The following is a 5,456-nucleotide window of genomic DNA, read 5'->3' as shown; positions in this document are numbered from 1 at the left end:
TAATGTGCTGCAGGAGATGTCAGTGCTATATAAATACATAATAATAATAATATGGTAGGGCATTAGACTATGGTAGGATTAGAGTGTGAGCTCCTCTGAGGACAGCCAGTGACATGACTATGTACTCTGTAAAGTGCTGCAGATGTCAGTGCTATATAATACATAATAATAATATGGTAGGAAATTCGACTATGACTATGGTAGAATTAAAGTGTGAGCTCCTCTGAGAACAGTCAGTGACATGACTATGTACTCTGTAATGTGCTGCAGGAGATGTCAGTGCGTGTGCTGGAGGACAGTTGTGTTTCATTTCTTCCCCAGCCAGCCAGGTACAGCTGAACTCTTCTCTGCAGCCAGCTGGGATCAGATGATACAGGATACCTGAGTGAGTGTGATATAATGCAGAGCCCTGAAAGCCAGGCAGGGCTGCATGTCACACAAACGCTGCTGGCTGCAAAACTTCACATCAATAGTATGCTACAATGCTCCACAAATCAGTTTGCTGTTGAACACTAAACTTTTGTTTTATTCTGAAGTGTGTGTTATATAATTTACTGAGAAACGAGCATGACTGATGTAATTTAAGGCTGTCCTTTATGGAACTCTCTGATCTTAGGATGAATGCACATTGCAGAGAGTTCCATAAAGGAGATCCTTAAATTAGATCAGTTATGTTTGTCTCTCAATAAATAATATAAAGTACGCCTTGCATTTAAACAAAAGTTTTGTGTTCAACAGACAACTGTCCTCAGTGGAGCTCACAATCTAATCTCTACTATAGTTATAGGCTATTATCCTATCATAATATTATTATTATTTATTTATTTATATAGCCCTGACGTCTTCTGCAGCACTTTCCAGAGTACAGTCATGTCACTGATTGTTCTCAGAGGAGCTCACAATGTAACCCTATCATAGTCATAGTCTAATGCCCTACCATAATATTATTATGTATTTATATAGCACTGACACCTTCTGCAGCACTTTGCGGAGTACATAGTCATGTCACTGACTGTCCTAATAGGAGCTCACAATCTAATCCTATCATAGTCATAGTCTTATGTCCTACCATATTATTATTATTATTATGTATTTATATAGCACTGACTTCTGGCCCTGTCCATGATACATCATAACGACGCCCACCTTTTGGTGCATGATCACGCCCCTTTTTCACCGCAGTCATGGGATGTGTGGGCCCCAGGTGGAAATTTCTCTGGTGGGCCCCCAGTGTCCCAGTCCGACCCTGGTTGTGAGAGCTGGTGTTCAGGACTGGAAGCTAGAGCGCATAGATTCTCAAAGGCTGTAAGGGGCCTGTGAATGTAGCTTTTGGGTTTGAGGGATCTGTAAAAGATATTAAATTGATGGTGCAGGAACCAGCCAGGGGGGGGGACTGTGATCAGTGACACTCCAGTTAGAGGGGGATTGGAGGCTATCGGATGTGATGTAGTGTCTGATCTGGGGCCATTGTTACCTTTGTCTACCCAGGAAGGAACCCCTGCCCACCCCAGGGCCAAAGTCAGCATGATCCAAAATAGATGTAAGCGGGCTAGGGATCATGGAGATAATTCTTTCTGATCCTATCCCAGCGCTCTAGTATTGTTCTGGACCAGAATTGGAGAAGGGAATGGTGGGGTCTCTTGGGTTTGGGGGTCCAAAGTAGAGCCCTGATATCAGATGGGTCCGAGGCTGCTTCAATGGAAACCCACTGTTTTTGTGGCCTACCATGGAAGCAATCTATTATCAGTGAGAGAATCGAGGCATCATAATATTTTTTAAAATTAGGGAGGCCCAGCCCTCCGTCCTTTTTGGGTCTAAATAATAGATTGATATTAGTCCGAGGCTTCTTTCCTTGCCATAGGAAGGAGCTAAGTTTGGACCTTAGTTGAGAGAGGAACGCCTTAGGAATGCCGATGGGAATGGCATGTAAAACGTACAGGATCCGGGGCAGAATGTCCATTTTGATAACATTAACCCGGCCTAGCCAGGGGATGCGCAGATCCCTCCACGATTGAAGATCCTTATAAATTTTATCAGTAAGTGGGGGGAGGTTCAGGCTAAATAGGTTAGATAATTGACGTGGAATAATAATCCCCAAATATTTTATAGAGTCTTTGACCCACCTAAAGGGGAAAGAGGACAGTAGATTTTGAATAGCAGGCTGGGGTAGAGAGATGTTGAGGATCTCCGTTTGTGATAAGTTAATTTTGAAATTACTAAGATCCCCAAATTCCCTGGCCTCTTTAAGAAAATTGGGCAAGGAAACCAAGGGATTCGTGATGTATAATAAGAGGTCATCAGCAAAAAGTGAAAGTTTAGCAGAGGAGTCCTTGTAGTCCATGCTAGAGTTGGGCCGAACCTCCGATTTTCGGTTCGCGAACCGGGTTCGCGAACTTTCGCGAAAGGTTCGGTTCGCGTTAAAGTTCGCGAACCGCAATAGACTTCAATGGGGATGCGAACTTTGAAAAAAAAAATTAATTATGCTGGCCACAAAAGTGATGGAAAAGATGTTTCAAGGGGTCTAACACCTGGAGGGGGGGATGGCGGAGTGGGATACATGCCAAAAGTCCCCGGGAAAAATCTGGATTTGACGCAAAGCAGCGTTTTAAGGGCAGAAATCACATTGAATGTTAAATGACAGGCCTAAAGTGCTTTCAAACATCTTGCATGTGTATACATCAATCAGGTAGTGTAATTAAGGTACTGCTTCACACTGACGCACCAAACTCATCGTGTAACGCACCGCAAACAGCTGTTTGTGTAGTGACGGCCGTGCTGGACTGGTGCGCACCATGGCGAGAGTGCAGGTTTTGGTGGCTTTACAGCCCATATGGTCAGTCACCTGGCTGATGTAGCTGAATGACAGAACAGTGACTGTCCAGCTGATCAAATTTGGTCTGACCACAATGAGGCAACGACCTTATTATCGTGGGTGTGCCCCCCGAGACACTCATCTAGGCGCCGGTCATTGCTCCATTGTGATACGCAAGCCCCTTCACCACGGCAAGGTAATGATCACGAAGGGGAATGGGCGCATGTTCATGCCTTTTCTTTTGTTGTTGCAGCTGCCCGCAGTGCAGCCAGAAAAATTAGGCAGTCATGTACACGCACCCGAAAAATTATTACAGCGGCCGCTGCTAGCAGCGGCCTAAAAAATTCAGCAATCCGCCTGGAGTCCCGGACCCTGTTGGTGGTGGCGGAGAAGGTAGTGAAGCGGCCTGCAGGCAGACATGCTGTGTGGAGGGACTGGGAGCGACTTAGTCTTCTTGGGGCAGGCCAGGCAGCCAGTCACACGGCGTGCAGGCAGAGATGCTGTATGTGCGGGGACTGACTTAGTCTTGGGGCGGGCAGCAGCCCTCCGGGATCCATGCCTCATTCATTTTTATAAAGGTGAGGTACTTAACACTTTTGTGACTTAGGCGACTTCTCTTCTCTGTGACAATGCCTCCAGCTGCGCTGAAGGTCCTTTCTGAGAGGACGCTTGCGGCAGGGCAGGAGAGAAGTTGGATGGCAAATTGGGACAGCTCTGGCCACAGGTCAAGCCTGCGCACCCAGTAGTTCAAGGGTTCCTCATCGCTGTTCACAGCAGTGTCTACATCCACACTTAAGGCCAGGTAGTCGGCTACCTGCCGTTCCAGGCGTTGGTGGAGGGTGGATCCGGAAGGGCTACGGCGAGGCGTTGGACTAAAGAACGTCCGCATGTCCGACATCACCATGAGATCGCTGGAGCGTCCTGTCTTTGACTGCGTGGACACGGGAGGAGGATTAGTGGCAGTGGTACCTTGCTGGCGTTGTGCCGTCACATCACCCTTAAAGGCATTGTAAAGCATAGTTGACAGCTGGTTCTGCATGTGCTGCATCCTTTCCACCTTCCGGTGAGTTGGTAACAGGTCCGCCACTTTGTGCCTGTACCGAGGGTCTAGTAGTGTGGCCACCCAGTACAGCTCATTCCCCTTGAGGTTTTTTATACGGGGGTCCCTCAACAGGCAGGACAGCATAAAAGACGACATCTGCACAAAGTCGGATCCAGTACCCTCCATCTCCTCTTGCTCTTCCTCAGTGACGTCAGGTAAGTCAACCTCCTCCCCCCAGCCGCGAACAATACCACGGGAAGGTTGCGCAGCACAAGCCCCCTGCGACGCCTGCTGCGGTTGTTCTCCTGCCGCTGTCCCCTCCTCCTCCTCCTCCTCCTCCCCCAAAGAAACACCTTGCTCATCATCCTCTGAGTCTGACTCATCTTCTGCACATGACCTCTCTTCTTCCTCCTCCTCCCCCCTCTGTGCTGCTGCAGGTGTTGAGGAAACAGCTGGGTCTGATGAAAATTGGTCCCATGCCTGTTCCTGCCGTAACGGTTCCTGGTCACGCTCATTCGCAGCTTCATCCGCCACTCTACGCACAGCACGCTCCAAGAAGTACGCGTAGGGAATTAAGTCGCTGATGGTGCCCTCACTGCGGCTCACCAGGTTGGTCACCTCCTCAAACGGCCGCATGAGCCTGCATGCATTTTTCATCATTGTCCAGTTGTCGGGCCAGAACATCCCCATCTTCCCAGACTGTTTCGTTCTACTCCAGTTGTAGAGGTACTGGGTGACGGCTTTCTTCTGTTCTAGCAGGCGGGAGAACATGAGGAGGGTCGAGTTCCAGCGAGTGGGGCTATCGCAAATGAGGCGTCTCACCGGCATGTTGTTTTTACGCTGAATTTCTGCAAATCGTGCCATGGCTGTGTAAGAGCGCCTCAAATGCCCACAGAACTTCCTGGCCTGCTTCAGGACATCCGCTAAGCCAGGGTACTTTGCCACAAATCTTTGAACCACCAGATTCATGACATGTGCCATGCAGGGTATGTGTGTCAGCTTCCCCATATGCAAAGCGGCAAGCAGATTGCTGCCGTTGTCGCACACTACGTTGCCTATCTCCAGGTGGTGCGGGGTCAGCCACTCATCCACCTGTTTCTTAAGAGCAGCCAGGAGAGCTGCTCCAGTGTGACTCTCCGCTTTGAGACAAGCCATGTCTAAGATGGCGTGACACCGTCGTACCTGGCATGCAGCATAGGCCCTGCGGAGCTGGGGCTGTGTAGCTGGAGAGGAGAACTGCCACTCAGCCAAGGAGGAGGAGGAGGACAGCGAAGAGCATGTAGCAGGAGGAGAGGAGGTGGCAGGAGGCCTGCCTGCAAGCCGTGGAGGTGTCACAATTTGGTCCGCCGCTTTCTGCTTGCCATCGTTCACCACCAGGTTCACCCAATGGGCTGTGTAGGTAATGTAGCGGCCCTGCCCGTGCTTGGCAGACCAGGCATCCGTGGTCAGGTGTACCCTTGACCCAACGCTCTTCGCAAGAGATGACACCACTTGCCTCTCAACTTCACGGTGCAGTTGGGGTATGGCCTTTCTGGAAAAATAAGTGCGGCCTGGCATCTTCCACTGCGGTGTTCCGATGGCCACAAATTTACGGAAGGCCTC

The sequence above is a fragment of the Hyperolius riggenbachi genome, unplaced genomic scaffold, assembly GCF_040937935.1.
Source record: "Hyperolius riggenbachi isolate aHypRig1 unplaced genomic scaffold, aHypRig1.pri scaffold_193, whole genome shotgun sequence".
Classification (NCBI taxonomy): domain Eukaryota; kingdom Metazoa; phylum Chordata; class Amphibia; order Anura; family Hyperoliidae; genus Hyperolius; species Hyperolius riggenbachi.
Note: the sequence above shows the minus strand (reverse complement) of the source record.